The sequence below is a fragment of the Sceloporus undulatus genome, chromosome 3, assembly GCF_019175285.1.
Source record: "Sceloporus undulatus isolate JIND9_A2432 ecotype Alabama chromosome 3, SceUnd_v1.1, whole genome shotgun sequence".
In the NCBI taxonomy this organism is placed as follows: Eukaryota; Metazoa; Chordata; class Lepidosauria; order Squamata; family Phrynosomatidae; genus Sceloporus; species Sceloporus undulatus.
The window spans coordinates 1931635-1956187 of NC_056524.1; the positions used below are offsets into that span (position 1 = coordinate 1931635).

At 48.6% G+C, this 24553-nt stretch overlaps 3 protein-coding genes across 3 annotated transcripts in view; 1 reads left to right on the forward strand and 2 right to left on the reverse strand.

The window, feature by feature from the left end:
* FHIP1B (FHF complex subunit HOOK interacting protein 1B) overlaps positions 1–24553 on the reverse strand; it is a 620510-nt gene that overhangs the window by 394380 nt on the left and 201577 nt on the right. The gene's annotated exons all lie outside the window — the stretch shown is intronic.
* The window catches only part of CCKBR (cholecystokinin B receptor), a 540140-nt gene that overhangs the window by 301197 nt on the left and 214390 nt on the right, over positions 1–24553 (forward strand).
* The window catches only part of TAF10 (TATA-box binding protein associated factor 10), a 141334-nt gene that overhangs the window by 2861 nt on the left and 113920 nt on the right, over positions 1–24553 (reverse strand). The gene's annotated exons all lie outside the window — the stretch shown is intronic.

A 24553-nucleotide genomic window follows, 5' to 3' on the forward strand; every position in this document is an offset into this window, starting at 1 on the left:
TCTTCTCTGACGCTGCTTAGACTTTTGCACTGGCCTTTTAGCTGTTTGCCTGGAACTGTCGACTCACTTTCAAATTTGTAGAGAGCTCTTGTAAGCACCTTTGAAGGACTGATTGAAAAGAAGAAGTTGGCAGATGAGCTTTGTAGGAGGCTCCATGGATACTTCCAAGCCTGATGATCTCAGATGCTTGTGGAAGTCTATTGAAACTTCCAAAGCAGAGTAGAGAGGATGGGACTTTTACTTCCCTTGATACGTGGACCTATACTTTCTCTTGATGCTGCCTAGAATCGCATTGGCTGATGTGTAGCTGCCGCATCACCATGTTGACTCATGTTCAACTCCTGGTCCTTACTGTGGACTCTAGTATCCTTTCGTGCATTTAAGTCTCCAGGGCGATGTAGGCAAACCACTCGACAAAACCTGCCCAAAGGCCCCCACGGCTTGAGGCCAGCCTTGAGGGTCCCATAACTTCGCCTCGGGGGTTCGAGCCACTTCTCTCTTTTGGGGGGTCTGGGTTGCTGATCGTGGGGGTTGTTAGTCCTCGAGCTGGAGGAGAGAGTCGACAAGGGTGGGGGCGGAGGGGAGAGGGAGAAGCGGGGCTATGTGTGCTGTGCGGCCGAGGTCGGCCGGAGTGGGGAGCGGGGTCGTGGCGGCGGCGGGGGGCTAGTGGCGGCGGGGCTGCGGTGGGCGTCGTTGGCTCCCCTCTCGTTGGCGTGCGAAGAACCCCTTTGGGCACCGAAGAGGAGGAAGAGGAGAGGAGGAGGTCAGGAGGAAGAGGAATAGACGGCGGTCCCTCGGAGGAGGACGGGGCGGGGAGGGCGAGGGGCGACTCTCAGGGGATGCCGATGAGCGGTCGGCGGGTGGGCGGTCGGAGGGACCCCCAACCGTAGACGCCTCGGAGCGGTTCCCGAGTGGAAGGCGCGTCGGGGCTGCGCTTTTGCCGAGAGAGGAAGTGGGGCTCCGCGGCGGCCGGCGACGGAGCTTGGGGAGCCAGGGCTGGGGTCGCCTTCCCCGCCTGTTCCCGCCGCCCTTGATGGCCGCTCATGGAGGACTCTTTCCTTCTGCGCAGGCGCGGCGAGCGGCGCCCCGGAAATGACGCCTCCCGCGGACGGAAATCTCGATCCTGGAACCATTGTTGGATTGCCCTCCACGCTCAAGGGACTAGGCTTACAGCCACGCCTTTGTTTCTTGTTGATGCCCCGCCTTTCTTTAGGCCCGCCTACGCTAAAGCGCGACTAGCTTGGATATTTACAGCACGCCCTTCTGGTTGTTGCTGGCTCCGCCCTTTCTTTAGCCCCGCCCAACACTGAGGTGTAACCAGACGTCCTCCTTTCAGGACGGTCCTCCATTCCGTCTTTCATCTGGAGGGAAAAGTTATCAAAATATTCCCTCCATTTTGAGCATGGATTTTTATTTGTTATCTTCTATTTTTATCTTGGTGGGGTGCCTGAGCAAAGCAGAAGACAGTGGCCCTATGCCCCCAGCATGCAGGAACTCTCTGTCAAAGACCCCCATTGAAAGATGGTCCATCCAGGCCTCTGCTTAAAGACCTCCAAGGATGGTGAGACTCCATCTACACTCCCAGGAGAAGGAGTGTTCTTAAGGTCGACAAGCTCTTACTTCTCAGGAGGTTCTCCTAATCTTGGATCGGAAATCTCTTTTCCATTGCAATCCATTGTTGTTGGGTCCTGTTTCTCTGGAGCAGCAGAAAAACAAGCTGCTCCCTCCTCAAATATGAAATCTCCTTCAAATATTTTAAACAGGGCATCATATCACCTTATTAAACCTTCTCTTTCCAGGTAAAACCCCCAGCGCACTCAGTTTCCTAGAGGGCTTATGGTTTCCAGATCTTCCACCCTCCTTGGACCCATGGGCTCCTAGTTTCTTCAATGTCCTTTTTGAATTGTGGTGCACAGAAACGTGATTCCAGGTGTGGAGCCTGACCAGAGCAGAAACAGAGTGGCATGTTACTTCCCTTGATTGAGGACAACTACACATTCTAATTGATGCTTGACATAGAATCGCATTGTGCCTTTTATAGCGCTGCATCACAGTCTTGACTCATGTTCAACTTTGTGGTCTTGTAGGACTCCCAGATCCCTTTCCTATGTACTGTTGCTAATGCTAGGTTATCCTCATCTCTACATCTAGTGATTTCATTTTTCTGGTATAGTTGCAGTGCTTGACATTTTTCATACTGGAATTCCTCTGTTAGCATGTGGCTTTTCTAATCTAATAATGGTCTACTTTGATTTTGAGCCTCTCCTCTGGGCGGGTTGCCCAGAATTGGGGGAATATTTAATTATAATTCTTTCTGGGATTTTGATGAGTAATAATAATATAATCATAATAATAATATATAATAATATTGTGGATTCGGGGATTTTGGCGCAAAAAAAAACATTCTGGGGAATTGAGGCTTGTTGGCAAGATGCTTCTGGTGGTATTAGCCACTCCTCCTAAATTCTGCTCCACTCACCCACCAGCCCCATAGCAATGGGCAGCCTGCCCAACAAGGACATGCACAATCATTTCTAGTCAGCAGTCCATGGGTTTATTGCCTTGGGAAGATGGCTTCCTGCCCACAAGCATTGCCCTGGGAGAATATGGTTGCCACACTGGGCCAGAGTCCTTCTCCTTTGGGCTGGGTACTGCAGAGGTCTTCTGCTCAGGGCTGGGCATTGGGACTTCCTCTCTGGTTAGGACATGCCCATACCCACACCAATAGAGGCCTGCTATGGCACCCATCCATCTTCCTACTACCTGGGCAAGGGAGGGGAAGGCCATGGGCCAGGGGGTCCCACACTGGCCAGTCATTCCCTTCCTTGGCTGGAACAAATGGATAGAAAGAAGAAGATGTAAAGGGATGTGCAAGTATTGGCACATATGGCATGTCAGGTGCTAGGTTGTGCAGCATATGCATCTTAGCCCCCCCAAATTAGCCCCTTTAATCCACCAATTCCACAAAGCAGGGCTCCTTCACAATTGCCCTCTCCCAGACGACCAGTGGTCTATGGGAATAGGAGTTGGGACAGGGACACCATTCCTGCCACAAAAAATACGTGTCTGGGGAAGGTGACATTCATTCTAATGCATTAACCCCCCACCCATTACCCACTGGGGGCCACTAGCGGAGCAGGGGCACGCAGTGAGCTCCGGGAAGTTGGGGGTTACCCCCAGAAGTGGACAGGGTCCAGGAGGAGTGTCGCAGAATCCCTGGCCTCCACGGTGGCAGTCAAGGCCGGAGAGGTGGACCGGGGTTTGGTGAACCTAGGAGGAAAAGGTGAAGGAGAGGGGGTGGCATCTGAATGAGGGAGCTGACACTTTTCAAGAGGGCATGGGGACTCCCTTTCCCCACAAACACACAGTGGCCTTTTAAGGGTGTGGGAGGTTCACCCATTGGCACACTTACATCATATGAGTGGCAGTGCATTGGCCCTTGATCCTGGAGCGTCTTGAGTGGATTTGGATTGAGTAAGGCCCAGTGGGGGGCAAACCCACGCTGAGCAGGTGCGGTCGGTCATTGATCAGTGCGAAAAGAGGGCTCCAGCCACACGGCGTTGTTGATGCCTGGAAGGGAAACAAGGAACCCCCATGCCCAGATTATTTCCAGACCAAGGTTCTCTGGGCATAGGGGGCACAGGGAAAAGTGGGGGGAAGTCATGAGAAAGTGGGTTGAACGTTGGGAGTTCTTTTCCAGTTCATTGCCTTACATTTAAGCCTTTTGACCAGCAGAAGGATATTCCCAAAATGTCCTTCATTCTTGGAGCACCACTAGAGAGCCCACTGTAGTAACACCATTGTTTGCTGTTCCCTTCGAGAACTGTGGTTTTACTTATAACAGCCTGCAAAATTAGGAGTAAGAGTAAGAATCCTTTGAAGTTCTTTTTTCCTAGGAGCAGCAGTAGGAACAGGGACTCGCACCAGAGCTCAAGGCAACTTTTGTTGTTTCTAGAAAGGGGAAATGGAACAGAAAACCTGTTTAGGCAACGGGCTGCTTCTAGAGCGGGCAAAGCAAATGTTGGAGAAGGTTTTCCCTCACTTTTAATTTCAGCTACAATGGACAAATGAAAGGAATAATTTAAATGTTAAGGGCTTTGTTGCTAGTAGAGTACAATGTTAAGCATTGCTTTGGCTCTCAAGTTCTGTAAGTTATTTCAGGCCAAAAGGAGATTTTAAAAAGGATAAATTAATCAGAAAAAAAATATGGATAATAAAAAGACAGTAAAGGACACCAACTGAAATGTATTTATATTTTATAAAGTGTTTTTAGGGGTTTTATTGGTCATGTCCTACATTTTGTGGTGCCTTGTTCCTCCTTTGTGGTTTATGACGTTCTGGTTCAACCAGGCTGGGGCCCTTAGGGACAGGAGTGCCCTCACCCCCAACACAAGCCCTCCTACTCACGGAGGGTGCCGTGAGTGACCCAGGGCAGCGGGATCAGGGTTGGGACACCACCCAGTAGTTGTCGGTATTACAAGGCGGCAGGTTGGGTAGGCCCTCGGTGCTGTTTGTAGTAGTGGAGGGGGTGGAAGATGATGTAGCGTGCTGAGGAAGACGTGTGCTTCACAGCGGCAACCTGTAAAGGGGGTTGAGTGTAAAGCAGAGGTAGGGGATGCAAGCAGGTGACTTGCGGGGCACAAACCTTCACCACCCATCCATTGCCAACAGAACTTTCCTTGTGTTGAAACAAACAAACACAATTCCTACTCAGAGCTCCATGAAGATGGTCACCAGGCATTGCCAGACGTATGTGGTGTGTGTGTGTGTTGGTATGTGTAAGGTCTGTGTATGGCTATACAACAGGCCAGTGCAGGCCCAGGCATGAGGGCTGTTGTATGGGAGGCATGCAAACAGAGGGGGCAGGCCATAAGTGTAACATAAATATAAAAAACAGCAGTGAGTTCCTCCACACTAGATGGGGTTGGAGAAACATAGGATAGTGGAAAAAGGACAAATGAATACAGAATCATAGAGTCGGGAGAGAGACTCCAAGGGTTCATCCAGTTCCAACACCATTTCTGCAAGGCAGGGAACACCAAATCAAAAGGGCACCCACCAACACATTGGGCCTCCAGCATGTTGTAAAAACCTCCAAAGAGGGAGAATCCACCACTTTTGAGGGGCTCATGTTCTACTGGTCAAACAGCTTTGGCTATCAAAAAGTTCTCCTTAATGTGTTTCAGGTGGTAATCCTTTGGACCTTATGTTTTGCATCCATTGTTTCCGGATCCTGTTCTCTGGAGAGCAGGGAAAAACAAGCTTGCTTCCCTCTCTGAATATGACATCCCTTCAAATATTTAAACAAGGCTATATATCACTCTTAACGTGTCTCTTTTCCAGGCTAAACATCCCCAGCTCCTAAGTCTTTCCTACATAGGGCCTGGTTTACAAGAGGGCCTTCACCATTTTAGTTGCTCTGTTTGGACACATGGACTGATAGGTGTTCTCAAATCCTTTTTTGAATTGTGACTCAGAACTGGAACAGCATTATTCCAGGTGAGGCCTTCAACCAAAAGCATGAAGGAAATACTATTTTTTAACCAAGAAAAAACATCTCTCTAGGATCTAGGTACTCCAGGACAATCATAGGTCAAACACTTGTCAGAGGTTGATTAGATTAGAGAAATTGAGTGGAAGTGAGTTCCTACAAATGGCCTAGAGCAGTTGTTCTCTCTAGGAATCTCTAGGCCCTTCTTGTTTGACCTTTGAAGCGGCTGATGTACAGAATCTGCGTGGAGGAGTAAGATTCCTAGATGAGAGAACTTATAAATAAATCAAATTGCAGTAGTTCAAATCTGCATTTGTTGGAGGGCCGACTGTATTTCTCTCCCGTTGGGTCAAGATGGGGAACAACAACTATAATAATAGAGAAACTGCATCAGCTGAAAACACACATTCAATTTTAAATGAAAAATAAGATTGCACACATATTAAAACAATTTCCAACATTTAAAAATTCAAAATTTGTTTAAAGGGGGCTTCACCTGGAATTTTGAGGGCATTGGGGAAGGAAGGAAAAACATTGTCTGAAACACCGCACTGATGCGTGAGATCTCGGCGCTCACTAGGAAGGGGTGCTGGAAGGAGGTCCCCCCAACCGTCGTCACGAAGGGGCTGTGGGCACAGTCCAACCACAGGGCAATTCAAGGTGGGCACAGTGCCCCCCCAAGTAACCAGGATCTTAGAATCATATGAGTTGAAAGAGACCACAGGGCCATCTAGCCGAACCCCCTGCCATGCAGGAACTCGCAATGAAAGCATCCCTGACAGATGGCCATCCAGCCTCTGCTTAAAGACCTCCAAAGGAGACTCCACCACAATCTCCAAGTGAATGTGTTCCACTGTCAAACAGCTCTTACTGTCAGGACGTTCCTTCTAATGTTGAGATGGAATCTCTTTTCCTGTAGTTTGCATCCATTGCTCCATGTCTTCATCTCTGGAGCAGCAGAAAACAAGCTTGCTCCATCCTCAATGTGACACCCATTAAAATGCTTAAACAGGGCTATCATATCATCTCTTAACCATCTCTTTTCCAGGCTAAACATACCCAGCTCCCTAAAGGAGAGGAGCCTTTCCTTCCCAGGTGCATTTGGGGGAACCCAGAGTGGGTCTTTCCAGGTCTTTCCTCCATCTTTGCAAAACACCAACCCAAAGCAAGCCTCGATGGATATGAGTGTGCTGGAAGCCAGAAGGGCTTTTGGGGTAGAATCATAGAACCATACAGACCACAAAGGCTATCCAGTGCAACCCCATGCCATGCAAGAATTCACAATCCAAGCATCCCCCACAGATGGACATCCAAGACCTCCAAAGAAGGAGACTCCACCACCCTCCAAGAGAAACAAGCGTCTTCCACTATCGAACAGCTCTTGGTGGCAGACAGTTCCTCCTAATGTTGAAGTGGAATCTCTTCCTGTAATTTGCATCCATTGTTCCAGGTCCTAGTCTCTGGAGCAGCAGAAAACAAGCTTGCTCCCTCCTCAATGTGACACTGCTTCAAATACTTAAACAGGGCTATCATATCATCTCTTAACCTTTTCTTCTCCAGGCTAAACCTATCCAGCTCACTAAGTATCTCCTCATGGGGCTTTCTGGTTCTCAGACCCTTCCCCACTTTAGTCACCCTCCTCTGGACACACTCCAGCTTGCCCACATCCTTTAAAAAAATTGGGGGGGGGTCCCTCTGGGAAATGGTAGCAGTCCACAATTATGGGGGGAAGAAGCAGGTGGGTAATTCAACCAGGAAATTCAAAGCCAGAATCCCCTCTGATGCACATCCACCCCACATCTCCAAACCAGGCTCAGGGAGCTCAGGTGGTAGGATGGACAGGTCACCATCAATGCAAACCCCCTCCCCACATCACCATCCCCAGCACAGCTTTGCCAGAAGGAACATGGGAGGCTGGGAAAGCCCCTTCCCCGTCTCCTGCTCCCTTGACATCATTATCATTATCAATTTGTATGCAATTCTTTTCTCAAAACTGATACCCAGAGCAGCTTGTAATATTAAAAGAACAGTCCAGTTAAAACATACACAAGCGATAAATTAAAATAGAATTAAATTATGACAATATTAAAATAAATGCTGCCTCTTCTCACCTGGAAGCTGGGAAACTGGGTCGGAAAACATGGTGACCCGGCCGGATGGTCCGGCAACCGGCTCCAGAGTCCCCTGAAAGCATCAGAAGCAGCAAAAGCTCCATTAGTTCATGATTGCCCCCTTCATTAGCCAAAATTTCCTCTCATTTGGCCTCCATCCTTCAAATTCTAGATTGTCTAGAATTGTTCTAGAATTCTCCAATTCTGGTTAGTCCAGCTGGGCCTGAATCATCCTAGTCAGTCCCAACTGGAGAGGAGAAGACCCATGGATGGTCACAAGGAATGACTTGTGTCCTCCCGGTTCCTTCAATGGCTCTACTCTGTAAGGTGAAACAACAGGATTTGGGCTGTGGGATTTCCCTTTGATGTTTTGGAAACAGCTTTACAAAAAATTCCTTTGCCCCTCAAAAAGAGAGGAATGAATGTCTGAAACAATTACATTTCCCCATGTAATCTGCTCCTTACACTCAGGTCCTCCAGTCAGCTCAGTTGGTAATTGTCAGCCAGAGGAATCACCAAATCATACAATCCTAGAGTTGGAAGAGACCTCAAGGGCTATCAAGTCCAACTCGCCATGTAGGAAGACACAATCAAGGACTTTTTCTTCAGCTATCCATAGACTTTGGAATGACCTGCCAGATGAATGACCTGAGATCAAATTTAGTAAAAGCTGGTGCCACAGCAAAAGAGGTCCTGCCTCGACTGACTCTGCCTCTCTCCACAGGTTGCAGAATTCAAAGATATAGCTGTGTTAGTCTGCAGAATCAGTGTGTAAAGAGATCTTGTTGCACTACCTAAAAGTTAGAAGTTGACAGCACGAACTTTCATAAACTTACGTCTACTTTGGATGCATTTGAGGAAATGAAAGTGCATCTGAGGAAGTAGACCGAAGTCTACGAAAGTTCATGCTACCAACTTCTTTCTTTCAGTGGGTCTCAGTGATGCTACAAGATCTCTTTACATACTGTCTCCACTGGTGAGTAGCCGGTCTCAGGTCAGCCATGCGTGCTGTGCATGTGGAGGAAACAAAGTACAGTGGGCCTTCCGCATTCACTAGGGGTCCAGGACTCCTGTTAAAGTGGGGGGGGGGGAACCCCTCCAGTTAAAAACACTTTTTTTTAAACTGAGAGAACACCTCGGTAGGAATCTCTAGGTCCTCCAGCACAACTACATGGTCAACATCTGTTGGAAGCTGACCACAGAATTGTACTGGAGGACCTACAAATGCCTACAGAAGTGATCTCTCTAGGAATATCTGGGCTTCTCCAGCACAACCTCTGGCAGACGTCGACCCTAGAGTCATGCCAGAGGACCTAGAGATTCCTAGAGAGAACTTATTAATCAAATCCATGAATAATCAAAGCAGCAGAAGTCAAAGCTGCAAAGGTGGAGGGCAGACTGTATAGGGTGAGATCTATGGTCTCCTAGTGCCAGTAGGCACTGCAGCTGCGCACTCTTCCTCAGGGGCTTCCTTGGACATAGGAGCTCCTAGCTCTCCATGGGGAGGAAATGACACCAGGGAGTGTCCAACCCAGCATCCCCAGCCAGTATAGCCTGCACAGGGGCCTTGTACACTCAAATCCTCTGGTGGACAATTACTCCAGTCAGCCAGGACTAAGTTGGCGACAGTCAGCCAGAAGACAGTCAGCCGCCCCAAAACTGTGGAATGACCTGCTGGATGAGATTCAACATCAGAATTTAAAACAGCTTTGAAGTCCTGTCTCTTCCAGCAGGCTTATCCAGATGATTTTAAAGGGTAAATTTTAAATGATGAATTTTAAATGTGCATTGTTTTAATACATGTACATCTTATTTGTTCTCTTAAATTGGTGTGTATTTAAGAGCTGATGTATTTTAACTGATGTTGTTTGTTAATTGTTGTCCCCCACCTCAATTCATGGGGAGGGGCAGATAAGAATAACTATAACAACAAAAATTATCGTTTATTTTTTTTTATTTATTGGTTATTGTGGGTGGGCAGGTTTATGGGGTATTGTATTTTACTGTATTTTAATGTTTTTAATACTGTTGTAAGCCACCTTGATCTCATTGGAGAAGTGGGATATAAATACATTTCATTATTATTATTATTATTATTATTATTAAGAATAATAAAACTTTATTTATATCTCGCCTCTCTCTCGGGGACAATTGAGGAGGCTTGCAATTAAAACGAGAACATACATATCCCATATCCCAATCATTCCCTCCCTCTCCTAAAGCATCAATTAAACAGAACTAAACATTAACAGCAATACAATTAAAATAATCAGGGATGGGCAGATGGGGTACAAGTACTCAATGGAAGATAGATTCAGTTGGTGGCTGGGTTTGCTATTCAGGGAAGGCCTGCTGGAAGAGATCCATGATTCTATGATCCATCTTGTCAGCCTTTTTAAAGCTGTCTAAGGTGGTAATATGACAGATCTCCTCCAGCAGGCCATTCCATAATTGGGGGCCGTTGCAGAAAAGGTCCTCTGGGTAGTTGCAGTCAAGCTGGTCTTTATAGGCTGCAATAAATTCTTCCCAGAGGACCTGAGTGCATGGGGTGGATTATACAGAAGAAGGTGATCCTTTAGATAGGTTGGACCCAAGCCATGTAGGGCTTTAAAGGTTATAACCAACACCTCTTACTGTGCCTGGAAACTAATAGGCAGCCAAAGAAGCGATTTTAGGATGGGTGTTATGTGGTCACTTCTAGGTCTCCCAGTGACCAACCTGGCTGCCATGTTTTGAACTAACTGAACTTTCCAGACTAGGCACAAGAGTAGCCCCATGTAGAGCATGTTGCAGAAATCAAGTTGTGAGGTTACCAATTATTATTATTATTAATCACTATTATAATTATTAAGGTGCATGGGGAAGATGGCTTGGCTGGTACAGTATCTTTGTACCTGAGGCAAAAAGGATGCTCATCCCTCGGACAGCTGCCTTCTGGAACTCCACGTTGACACGCTCCATGTAGGCCCTGGAGAGGCTGTCCTCATCGTCCCCATAGCTGACTGAGTGGACCCATGGGAGGGCAGAGGTGTTGCTCAGCAACAGCAGCCACGCCAGGAAGGGCTCCTGCCCCTCGTGCCTCCCTGTGGGCATGTGGGTAGAGCAGGATGCAAGGGGTCAAAGGCAGGGACCACTCCCACCCCTCTGCCACCCCACTCCCACGGAGAGATGCCCATGGGACTGAGGTCATCCTCCCCTGGCCCCTGTTGGGCTGGTACCTCCATTGCTGAAGACCCAGGTGGAGATGTTGGCGCCGACACTCATGAGATACTCCACATCAAGGCTAGCCTCCAGGCCGGCCTTGCTGCCCCCTTGGTGGCCGACCACATGGTCTACGCTGGAGCGGTGTGGAAAGCCACTGCCAAAGAGCTTCATGAACTCCAAGAGGTCGGCTGGGTGAAAGTACTGCTCCAAGAACTGGGGATAAATTGAGGGAGCAAAGAGGGAACCGTCAGGGAGGGCCCACTCACAGACCCAGTAAGAGACCCTATCCGGGCAAAGTTGGCAGCTAGCATGCCGCCCAGTCCCACTTTTTGCCATTCTCAGGTTTGCATGGCCAGTGGGATTTCTGCCAGCAAGGATGGAGGTGTCCACTGCCACTTGCCCCCCAATTTTCCTGGCCCCTTTGCGCCATAATCCTAATCTTAATGAAAGAAGGATCTCCATGGCAATCACTGATTGGGGAGTGGGTCTTGGTCTGAAATTGATAATGAGGACCCAAAGGCTTTGCCAAAGAACCACTCCTTGCAAAAATGGAAGCTGTCAGTGTTGCCTAGTGGGAAGGGGTGACTTACATTTGGGGGCTACAGGGACTCCCTTCCATCAAAACAGCCTGCAAGCCACATGCCTGACTCCTCCATGGCCTGGGAGCCAGGCTCAAGTCAGGAAACAAATTGGGGGTTGGAGGAGGTACAGGAGGTTGGTGGGAACTGGCTCCATGTACCTGTGCACAAGCCTGGCTACTGTTTGGGGAGGCGCCCACATCCCCCTCCGTCAGGTTGTAGCGCTTGCGTAGTACGGCTGGAGTCACCCCTAGGTGGAAAGTGAACTGCGGCTCCTTCTTCTCGGTGCCCCAGGACCGGATCAGGGCTTTCCTCTCTGGGGGGAAGCGGTGAAGGCCACCCACTGAGAAAGAAAGGGAGAGGATTGTGGGCAGCAGCCATGTGTGGGTCCGTGGCACTGTCTGAAGCAGGCCTGGCCCTTGATCCCAGAGTAACATGGGGGGGGGGGGATGGACCTGACCCTTGATCCCAGAGTGACATGGGAGGAATGGAGTAGCCTGACTGAACCCTCATCCGCAGGATCAGCTATGGGCAGAGACTCAACCACTCAAAGTGGCAGATAGGGCAATGGTTTGGGATGTCAGGCTCAGATGTTGTGTGTGTGGGGGGTCCTGTTTCCCTTCCCCTCCTTGCACCACACTGTACCAAAATCCACATGCTCCATCAGCTCCTTGCTGAGAGTGTAAGGAGATGGTGAGCGGGCCACGCTCCATTCCCCCTTCACGTAGCGATGGAACTGGGCTCCTGGGAGGAGGCGCTCGGCTGTTCTGTGGAGAGAAGGGAAGGGGTTCAGCCTCTGGGGGAGGGGGCTGTGTTCCATTAAAGGCTCACCCCAACCTCCCTCCCTCCCTCTGGTCCCATATCTGCCCTCCTTGACTAAGTGGCATCACTAGGGTTGGTGCCACCCAGTTTGGTAACTCATACATACACATGGGACCTAGAATGAATTCTTACATAATGCAGAATCTTTAGTAATATTTTTATACTAATCACACTCCTAAATCATAATTCCTGTATATCACTGAAGGTCATGGCAAAATTTGTGACATAAACAGCTAGCCAAATTAAAATTGTTCCTTTTTAATTACAATTATCATGTGCAGAGCCTACGTTTATTTACATGTACTGTGTTTTATGTGGCTAAAAAGAAAGTGAAAATTTGGTAGGAAGTGATGTTTTTAAAGAAAATTTAAAAGGAACAACAATTTTTAATTGAATTTTTAAATCAACTTTCTTAAATTTAAAGTTTAATTTTTTATTTTAAAAAAAGGGCCTCTCCTTTCTCCCGCCACTGAGCAGTTCCCCACTTAACCATTTCTTCAGTGTTTTAAAGGGGTGCAGGCACCAACCTCAGCCTGTTTCTGCCCAAAGGCAGCGATGTTTGGGGAGCAGTGGGGTCACACACCCCTTATTATTATTATTATTATTATTAATTTATTTTTATTTCATTTATTTAATCATAGAAGCATAGAATCGTAGAGTTGGAAGAGACCACAAAGGACATCCAGTCCAGCCCCCTTCTGCCATGCATAACAATACAAATAAGAAAAATAATAAAAAGAGGGGAGGGACCCTACATGGCTTGGGTCCAGCCTCCTTGAAGGAAAGCTGCCTCCTCCCATACACTCCAGTCCTCCGGGAAAAACCTCTTACAATCTAGAAAGACCAGGCTGGTAGTGAAATTCCCGGAAGTCCTTCTCTGCCTCCGCTCCAAAAACTTGGAATGACCTCCGGAAGAGATTCGCCAATGATCCTCACTCAAGGCTTTTAAAAAGGCGACAAAAACCTTTCTCTTCCGGCAGGCCTTCCCCGATGGATAATGTCCAGAACCACTTGAATCCCCCTCCTTTTACTATTTTTCTTATTTGGGGTTTGTTTTTAACTTTGTTGTATTATGTACAGTGCGCCCATGTTATACGTGGGCGCGCTTTACACGGACTTGAGCGTACACGCTCAAGCTGCGGGGAACGTGCAGGGCGGCGCATCCCATTCGAATGAATGGGGCAAGCACCTGTGGCGCCCTGCATGCTCCTGCAACACCGTGATGCTGCACACTAGCCCAATTCAAATGAATGGGGCTTGAGCATAGGTGGAATTCGCCTTACGCGGAGGGGGTCCTGAATGGATCCCCCCCAATAGGGAAAGGGCCCACTGTACTTTTTAACCATTTTTACTGTTTAATGTTATAGTGGGAGGGAGGGTTGGGTTGGGATATTGTGGGCTTGTTGTTTTTATTATTGTGTATTGTATTCACTTTGCTGTTACCCGCCTCGATCCTCAAAGCAGAAGAGGCAGGATATAAATAAATATTTGTATTATTATTATTATTATTATTATTATTATTATTATGCAGGAACTCTCAATCAAAGCATCCCTGACAGATGGCCATGAAGCCTTTGTTAAAGACCTTTAAGGAAGGAGACTCCACTACACTCCGAGGGAGGAATGTGTTCCACAGTCAAACAGCCCTTACTCTCAGGAAGTACCTCCTAATGTTGAGCTGGAATCTCTTTTCCTGCAGTTTGCATCCATTGTTCCGGGTCCTAGTCTCTGGAGCAGCAGAAAACAAGCTTGCTCCCTCCTCAATATGACATCCCTTCAAATATTTAAACAGGGCTCTCATATCACCTCTTAACCTTCTCTTCTCCAGGCTAAACATCCCCAGCTCCCTCACAGGGCTTCATGGTTTCCAGACCCTTCATCATTTTAGTCACCCTTCTTTGGACACATGGCTCCAGTTTCTCAACATCCTTTTTGAATTGTGGTGCCCAGAACTGGACACAGTATTCTAGGTGGGGCCTGACCAAAGCAGAATAGAGTGGCACTATTACTTCCCTTGATCTAGACACTATACTTCTATTGATGCAGCCTAAAATTGCATTGGCCTTGTTAGCTGCCGCATCGCACGGTTGACTCGCGTTCAACTTATGGTCTCCTTGGACTCCCAGATTCCTTTCACACATACAAGTCTCCTTAAGCCAAGTGTCCCCCATAATCCTATACAGTATCTGTGCATTTCATTTTTCTGCCCTAAGTGCAGTACCTTACATTTCTCCGTGTTGACTTTCATTTTGTTAGCTTTGGCCCAGCTTTCTAATCTATTAAGGTCATTTTGAATCTTGATCCTATCCTCTGGGGTATTAGCTATTCCTCCTAATTTGGTGCCATCTGCAAATCTGATAAGTATGCCCCCATTTCTGTCATCCAAATCATTGATGAAGATGTTGAATAACACTGGGCCCAGGACAGAGCCCCACTGGACATCCCACTGGTCACTTCTCTCCAGGATGAAAAGGAGCCATTTATATCCTGCCTTCCTCCCAGTACAGGGACTCAAGGCAGCTTAGGGTGTCACCTGGTGCATTCGATAACCCCAGCACCCCCTTAATGACACCCCTACTCTGACTCACCTAACTGGCATCTGGCAATGCAGGAAGTCCTTGGTGGCCACCTCCTGGCACTCCCGGACACTGTGTTTTTCCAGCCAGCCCCTCACCTTCTCCTGCGTCTTAGGGGACGGGGCCACCAGGGCCGCCACTTCAGCCAGCGACAGGAACTGCCCTGCAAGAAAACAGAGACCCCCAAGTCCAGGCTGTGTCCACTGGAGTGGGGCCACAGTCTCCCTCTGACCCCTGCCTGCAGTAGCCACAGCCAGGCCACCAAGCCGCTCGTCCCTTTTCACCGTAGCCCCCTATGCGCACTCACTGTTTGGGGGGTGCACCACAACCAAAGTGGGGTGTGCAGTAGGGGGCATTCCTGATCATTCCTTTAGGGACGTGGGCAGCAGCCTAATTGGGGGGACTCAGGGGAATGAGGGTCCCACTCCAGCTGGGCCAGAAGAGGACTGTGGCCACTGCGCCCCTGCCCTGTTCAGACAGAAAGGGCTGTCCAGGGAGCCAGGCCACTCTGTCCCCTCACTGCAGCCACCTGGAGGGAGCAGGTGTCAGTTGTCCTACGGCAGGTGACCAGATGTCCTCCTTTTCCAGGAGATGTCCTACATTTCAGATTTCTGTCCAGGAGGAATTCCAAATTGCCCTCCATTTTGGATATACGGAATTGTCCTGGTATATGAAAGATCTTCGGGCAACGAAGCGGGCTCTGCGACGACTAGAGCGCAAATGGCAGAGACACCAGCACTTAGCCAACAAGGCACTCCTAGCTTCCCTCTTGAAGGACTACGGAGTGGCGACAGATGCAGCAAAGAACTCGTTCTATGCTGCGCGTATCGCGTCTGCGGAGTCGCGTCCAGCAGAGCTGTTCAGGGTAGTGAGGGAACTTACGCAGTTTCCCTCCTCCCTGAACCCTATTTTGGAACCATCCAAGGCCTGCTGTGACCAATTTAATAACTTCTTTGCGGATAAAACCTCTCGGATAAGGGCTGATCTCGATGCCATTGTTGGGTCAGAAACCAGTGTAGAGGTCTCCAGAGCTTCCGTGGACTCAATTAGACTGGATCACTTTGAGTCTGTAAGTACCGAGGATGTGGACAAGATCCTTAGAAGTGTTAGGAAGACAAGCTGCTCCCTCGATCCCTGTCCCTCATGGCTAGCGGCTCAGGGGGGATCGGTGGTAACTACCTTGTTACGCCGAATAATAAACACATCATTCAGGGTTGGGCAATTTCCATCTAATTTGAAAACGGCTATCGTAAAACCATTGTTAAAGAAGCCCTCCCTTGACCCCCTGATGCATAATAATTATCGGCCAGTATCACTATTGCCATTTCTAGGGAAGGTGATCGAGAGGGCGGTTGCCATCCAGCTTCAATCGATCTTGGATGATACTGATTTTCTGGACCCATTTCAAACCGGCTTCTGGGGGGGCTTCGGGGTTGAGACCGCCATGGTCGCCTTGGTCGATGATCTCCGTCTGGGCATGGACAGGGGTAGCGTGTCCTTGTTAGTGCTCTTAGACATCTCAGCGGCTTTCGATACCATTGACCATGGTATCCTTCTGGGACGCCTGAGAGAGTTGGGAATTGGGGGCACTGTGCTCCAGTGGTTCCGTTCCTACCTCTCGGGTCGGTCCCAGATGGTGCAGCTGGGGGACGTGTGCTCCGATAAGAGGGCCCTTACATCTGGTGTCCCTCAAGGAGCCATTCTGTCCCCCATGCTATTCAACATTTACATGAAACTGCTGGGTGAGATCATCTGGAGACACGGGGCGCGGGGTTATCAGTACGCTGATGACACCCAGATAGTCTTCTCTGTGCCTCCGGCTGCTGCAGTGACCAGGGATGGCATCTCTTCTCTCGATGCCTGTCTGGAGTCGGTAATGGGCTGGATGAGGGAAAACAGACTCAGTTTGAATCCAGAGAAAACGGAAGTGCTCGTGATAGGCTCTCCTGGCCCGGGGATGGTTGTTTGTCCACCTGTCCTGAATGGGATCATGCTCCCCGTGAAGGACTCAGCTCGCAGTCTGGGGGTGCTCCTGGACTCGTCGCGCCATCTTACATCTCAGGTGGATGTGACGGTCAGGAGCACTTGTTATCAGCTTCGGCTGATACGCCAGCTGCGACCCCACCTGGGCCGGGGGGACCTTGAAACAGTAGTACATGCTCTGGTAACCTCTCGTTTGGATTTCTGTAATGCGCTCTACATGGGGCAACCCTTGTACCATACTTGGAAGCTTCAATTGGTTCAAAACATGGCAGCGAGACTGGTCACTGGCTCTTCCAGGACCAGTCACATAACACCAATTCTGAAAGATCTCCATTGGCTGCCTATTCGCTTCTGGGCACAATACAAGGTGTTGGTTATTACCTATAAAGCCCTATATGGCTTGGGCCCAGGGTACTTGGAGGACCGCCTCCCCCCATACATTCTGCCCCGCACTCTCAGATCTGCTGGGAAGCAACTGTTACGAGTCCCAGAGGTAAGATATTCTACCACCACTCAGAGGGCCTTCTCTACCTCGGTCCCCAACCTCTGGAACTCACTTCCGGAGGAGCTCCGCTTGGCCACCTCCTTGGACCAGTTTAAAAAGGGGCTTAAAACTTTTCTGTTCCAGCGGGTTTACCCCTAACATTCCAATGTAACCCCCTTCTTTCTCCTCATTGTTTTTGTAAATCTGTGCTAGTTGGATAATTCTTACCTGTATTTAATAGTTTTTATATTTTGTAATTCTTGTATTTTTAATTTTATTGTTTATTGATTGTATTGTGCTTCTCGCTGTTGTAACCCGCCTTGATCCCAGGAAAGGCGGGCTAGAAATAAAGTTTTTAATTATTATTATTATTATTATTATTATTAATATTTTGGGAGGCTTGCAAAGGTCCTGCCTGGCAGAATGGACGGCCCTTGTGGTCTCTTCCAACTCTGTCGTTCTATGATTCTGAGCATGGCTAAGAAGCCCATTGCGTAACACCAGTTTGCTGTGTTCATCAGAGAAATGCATCTACCTGGCAGCCCATCCTTGCAGCAAATGGGGGGATAGGATGGATCCTAGGAGCAGCAGCAGACAAGACTCGCACCCAGAGCTCAAGGAGCCTTTGTTTTTCCTGAAGGGGAAAAGGAGAGCCAAACCGGTTTGGCCATGGACTGCTTGAGGACACAATGAAATCCTTGATTTCAGCACAAGGGGCCAACGAAAGGGATAATTCAAAGGCAGATGCAAGGATTTGTTGCCAGTAGAGGACAAGTTTAAGCCTCTGTCTTGCCCAGAGTTGTGTAAGTCTATTGCAAGCCAGCAAGGCTCTTCAAGGGAGATAATAAGTTCTTGTGAATGTCATGGGTTTCCTTGGGCTAGTTGTGTACATAACAAAATGCAGGATACACCATATAGCTGTTAAGAAAGCCTATGAAATGAATGGACAAGCTCTAGGAGTGAGTCTAGCTTTTGTTTTCTACTGCCCCACATTTCCCTGGAGGGTCCTACATTTCGCCATGCCGTGTCCTCCTTTGCAGTGAGGACCTCTGGTCACCCAGCAGAGGCCTGGGTCATGGCTATGGGGCCATGGTGCTCCTGGCCCAGATGCTGCCAGGCTCCCTATAGCCGGGGGGGGGGGGGGGGGGGCGAGTCTTACCATACATTGGGGAGTCTGGAGAGGAGAGCTGCTCCGCCAGCCCTGCCAGGTGGGCCAGGTGCTGCTGCCGGAGGGCCACCGTCAGGCTGAGCGTCTCGGAGGGCTCCAGGCGACCCATGGACTGCCATCCCTCTGGGACTCTGGGGCGGGAAAAGGGGGAGGAAAAGGGAGGCCCCAGTGGGGCTGATGGGTGTCACACACCGGAGGGTCCTTGCTGGTCTCCCACCCCAGGACTGGCCAGGGCTGACCCTGCTCCACTTCCCAGCTCCGATGGGGCCGGGAGGCCCTCGGGACCTCTGTGCTTTCAAGGCGAGCCTATCGATGGCTCTCTCTCCCGGCGGGGCTTTCTTCAGCCCGGGATCCTGGGAGGCGTTTGGCCTCCGATGGCCGCCTTTCAGGGCGGGTCAGGAGCAGGACCCCGGCAGCGCCCGAGGGGCAGCGCAGGAAAGCGGGGCTCCTCGGGGGAAAGGGCTGGGGCCCCTGGGTCCTGCCGACTCACCGGAGAAGCTGGTCCGGCTCCGGAGCCCATCGGGCGGCCGAGGAGGAGAAGCAGACCAAGAGGCCGAGGAGGAGGAGGAGGAGGAGGAGGCACCTGTCGGGGCCAAGGGAGACCCGGTCAGCGGGGGCCGGAGGGGGCCAGGGGCCCTCCCTCCCTCCCTCCCTCCCTCCATCATCCGCCCGCCTTCCCCTCCCTCCCTCCCTCCCTCCCTCGGGTACCGAAACTCCGTCCTCCGCATCGTTTGCTCCGGTTCTGCTGCCTTGAATAAAGTCACAGGAGGACACAAGAGTCACGTGAGCACGGCCCAGGAGTCACGTGTTCGGGGAGTCACGTGGTGTCTCCCAGCTGCTTTTCTCTCTCTCCTCTTCTCTGCACTCTGCCCATGCTCAGAGGAGGAGGAGGCGCCGCGCGAGGCTCCCTCGCTCTAGTCTCCAAGGAGAGAAGAATTGCAAGGCTCCAGGCTGGACGCGGCCCCCTGGCTGCAGCCACACGGGAGAAATAACCCGGTTTGGCGCCGCTTTAACTCGTTGTCTGGCTCAAGGCTATGGCATTCTGGGAGTTGGAGTTTGTTGTGGGCCCAGAGAGGAGCGGAGCGGAGCGTAAGGAAGGAAGGCCCCACAAGGAACTCCAACTCCCAGAATGCCATAGCCTTGAGCCAGACAAAGAGTTAAAGCGATCGACAGATGGATAGAAAGAGATACACTAGATAGATAGAGAGAGACAGACAGACAGACAAGTAGATAAGTAGGCAGGTAGACAGACAGACAGGCAAAGATAATTAGATAAGAAAGCAGATAGATAGGTATGTAAGTAGATAATAGATAAGTAGGTAGGTAAGTATGTAGATACACAAATAGGTAGGCAGATGTAGATGGATAGATAAGTAGATAGATAGATAGATAGATAGATAAGCACAGTAGGTAGATAAATAGACAGATAGGTAAATAGATAAGTAGGAAGACAGATAATAGGTAGACAGACAGAGAGGTTGGTAGACAGACAGACTGGCAGACAGATAGGCAAGTAGATTGATAAATAAGTATGTTTTATTCTTTTGCTAACTATCTGCTTTAATACCATAATAATTTAATTCCTTTTTAATGTACTTTTTAAAAAATGTTTATAATTGTATTGTTTTTAATGCTGTGAAGCTGCTCTGAGTCCTAGTCCTGGGGAAAGAGCGGGATACAAATAAATGTAATAATAATAATACTGTAATAATAATAATAATAAGGTAGACAGACAGACAGATTACTAGATAGACAGATAGATACACAAGTAGATAGATACATAAGTAGGTAGGTAGGTAGACAGGCAGATAGGTAGACAGAGATAAATAGATAGGTAAGTAGACAGACAGACAGATAGATAGATCAGATAGATAAGCATGTAGATAGACAGAGAGACAGGCAAATAGGTAGGTAGGTTGGTAGACAGGTAGACAGATAGGAAAATAGGTAGATAGATAGATAGATAGATAGATAGATAGATAGATCGCTCCTCCATGAGCTCCTCCAGGCTCAGCTCCACCTCCTGCCCAGATGCTGCCTGCCTATCAGCCACATCCTCCATCCCTAGAATCAGAGTTGGAAGAGACCGCAAGGGCCATTCAGTCCAACCCAAAGCAATGGATGCAAACTGCAGGAAAAGAGATTCTAGCTCAGTGATGGCAAACCTTTTACAGACCAAGTGCCCAAACTGCAACCCGGACCTCACTTATTTATTGCAAAGTGCCACGTCCCTCTGGCTTTCTAGTAAGAAACTCTGGCAAACTCTGTGCTAGGATGACAGCATGTGTGCCCACAGAGAGGGCTCTGAGTGCCACCTCTGGCACACGTGCCATAGGTTTGCCATCACTGTTCTAGCTCAACATTAGGAGGAACTTCCTGACAGTAAGAGATGTTCAGTGATGCAAAATGCTGCCTCAAGGATGGCAGAGTCTCCTTCTTTAGAGGTCTTTAAGCAGAGTCTGGATGGCCATCTGTTGGGGTGCTTTGGTTGAGAGTTCCTGCATGGCAGAAGGGGGATGGAGGGCCCTTGGAGTCTCTTCCAACTCTAGGATTCCATGATTCTATGACTTGTCCTCACTGCAAATCCCTCTAAATTCTCCTTTTCACCCTCGGAGCAAGAACAGCAGATAACACTCGCACCCAGAACTCAGGGCACGTTTCTTCCTCATAGGGGAAGAGGGCAGCAAAGGGGTTAGGCAACGGGCTGCTTGAAGACACAATGCCAGGGTTGCAAGGGTCACCCCCCCCCCCTTGTTTTAGCACATGGAGGAATGAGAGAAATAATTTAAATGTCAATTCAGCCAAAGGCTTGTGGCTTGTAAGGGGCAATTTTAAACATTTGTCTTTGCTCAGAGTTCTCTTAGGATATTGCAAGCCAGCGAGGCATTTTAACGAATGTAAGTTCATCAGAAAAAGTAGGGTTGAGTCCACAATAAAATACAGGATGTGTAACAGAGCTGTAAATAAACCATATGGAATGAATGTATATTTATATTGTTAGCTTTTGGTATCTGCTGGGGTTTGGTTCCAGGACCCCGCTGTGGATACCAAAATCCATGGATGTCCGAGTCCCATTACTTATTATTATTATTATTATTATTATTAAATACAGTGGCACAGTAAAATGGTGTCCCTTGTAGAAAATGGCAAAATCAAGGTTTACTTTTTGGGAATTTATACAGTTTTAAAATATTGTCAAGCCATGGATGTTCTCCATTTTTAAAAATGTCCTTCATTTTGCAGCACCTGGTCCTCCTTTGCACTTAGGACATCCGGTCACCCTGTTTGCCGGGCATTGGACCAGCCCTACTGACCACCAGCCCCACTGTTGGCTGGAGATGTCCTTCTGCCCCCTTGGATGCCTTTCCTGGGGGCAAAGGGATGGGGAAAGGACGGCCACCCTCCTCCGGCCACCCTTCCCACCTCGGTCCCTATTGAAGGCCCCAAACTGAAGGCCTCTGGTTCCCCCAGGCCCCCTCGAAAGGCTCTTTGTCCTCTCTGAGGCCCCTTTGAACCATCACCTTTGGGTCTTTGCTGTTCCCCTGGGCTGGTTTTACTGGGTTTTCCCTTCCTCCTCCTGGATGTTTTTATTGTGATGCTTCTATTTTAAAACTCTGTTGTTGTCAACTGACTCAGTAGCCCCACTTTGAGCGATTCCTAATTTAATAAGGAATTTGCTGGGGTGTTTGTCCCTTGGCACTCGGAGGGCACAACGCCTTGGATCTTTTGGTCTCATTAGGAAATATATCCTTCGGATCCAGAGAGGAACCTTATGTGTTCAGATACCAAACCTTGCACAAATCCCACCCCAAAATTCAGTGTAAAAGCAGCCAAAGTAATGCAGAAGGGGCAGATTTAGGTAGTCCCTTGCCCTTCTTACCTAATCCATTTCTCTCTGATAGAGAAAAGCCAAAGGGGAATCAGGGCAGAAACCTCAAAACACCCTTTAAAGGCAACTGCAAAGCAGGGACATTAAAGCCTTTCTTACCCAACATCACCTTGAGTAAGACCTCTGTTTTAATCTGTTCATAAATTCTAGTCTTGGGAACGCTTGAAAACAAACACTAATCATTTACAACATCCAAAAATCTGGACTTCACAGTCCTGTCTTTGCTGACTTAGTGAAGTTCTCAAAGCGGGAGATAAGGCCATTGTCTTTTTTAAAAGCTGCTTTCCCTGAATAATGGACGCAGAGGGGAGTTTGCACAGTGGCATCTCTCACATAAATGTGGCTTTTGGCTCTTCGCAGTGTTTCATGACCATGGAGGATCTACACAAATTCAACCAAGACAATCAGGAAATAGAAATAGTTAAAAGTATTCCTATACCTTGGAGCAAACATTGGACACGACAGAGACTGCAGTCAAAAGATGAGTAGAAGACTAGGAATGGGAAGGGCAGCCATGAAAGAGCTAGAAAAGATCCTAAAGAGCAAAGATATACAACCAAACGCTAAAGCGAGGATTGTCCAAGCCATTGCCTTCCCCATCGCTAGGAACCGAGGTGAGAGCTGGACTGTGGGAAAAGCAGATAAAGAGAAAATCAAATGATATGAGAAGTGGAGCTGGAGAAGAGTGCTGAGGATCCCATGGATGGCCAAAAAGACAAATAGTTGGGTCCAAGAACAAACCGAACCAGGACTCTCCCTGGAAACCAAGATAAAGGTGAGGCTGTCGTACTTTGGCCAAATCATGAGAATGCATGAATAATTGGGAAAAACAATAATGCTAGGATCCAACACAGGGAGAGGCGGGATAAAATAATAATAATAATAATAATAATAATAAGGAAAGGTGGAGGGAAGCAGAAAGAGGAAGAGACACACTAGATGGATGGAGACGCCAGGACTGGATTTGCAAGACCTGAGCAGAGAAGCAGAGGACCGGGGGTCTTGGAGAGGTCTCTTCATCAGGGTCTCCATGGGTCGGGATCTACTTGGTTAACAACAACAAAGTGTTTCATGAAAACTAAAAAAATTATTTCTCATCTAAACAACCATATATAAAAACACTGAGTTATCTGAGCTGCCAAGTTGTTTTTCATGGTGCACAATGAAGTAATATTTGGGCTATTGCTTTCTTTGCAGTTGTTTGCAGGTTTGTGGAGACGGGGGCATGGTTTCTTTTCCTCTAGCAAAGAAGTAAAGCAGAGCTCTCCATCTTTATGGCTGCATCTCAGGCAAAGATTTAGGAGGAGGCCTTCCAGCTCTTCAATATCCTCCTTGAACTGGGATGGCCAGAATCAGAACCAGGACTTCAGGTAAGGTCTGTTTCAGTCACTTAGGGGGCTTCTGTGTCCGTTTCTGGGCACAAACACCGTTGACAAAGGATACTGACAAGCTGGGAACTGCCCAGAAGAGATTATCAAAGGTCTGAAATCCAGTCCGCTCTATAAAGAGCAGATTGGAGAAGAAACGATGGAGAGGTGATGTGTTTCAACCTTCTTTAAACATTTGAAGGGATGCCATGTAGAAGATGGAGCAATTTTGTTTTCTCTTGATCTAGGAAGAAAGACGAAAACCAGTGGATTCCAAATTGCAAGAAAAAAGATTCCACGTAAACATTAGGAAGAACTTTCATTTACAGTAAGATCTCTTTGACCATGGAATGGACCACTTCAGAGCTTGGTGGGCTCTCCTGCTTTGGAGATCTTTAAACAGAGGCTGTATGGTCACTTTTCAGGAGTGTTTTAGCTGTGTCTTCCTGCATGTCAGGGTTGGACTGGATGGCCCTTGAGGTCCCTTCCAACTCAGCCATTCTATTCGTCTGAGCGATCCATCCGTGGGTTGTGGCAGAGTGGGAGGTGGTAGTCATCTAGAGTGCATAGGCAGTGTGGCGTAGTGGTTTGAGCATTGGACTATGACTCCAGAGACCAGGGTTCAAATCCCCGCTCGAGCATAAAAACCCACTGGGTGACCCTGGGCAAGTCACAGGATCTCAGCCTCAGGTCAAGGCAATGGCAAACCATCTCTGAAGAAACTTCCCAAGGAAACCCTGTAATGGGTCTGCCTTAGGGCTGCCGTGTGTTGGAAGCAACCTGGAGGCACACAGCAGAGTGGTTGTAATCTATGTAGAAGTTGCTGTAAACTTGTTTTCTGATGCTCCAGAAACTAGACCACAAACCAGTGGGTTCAGAC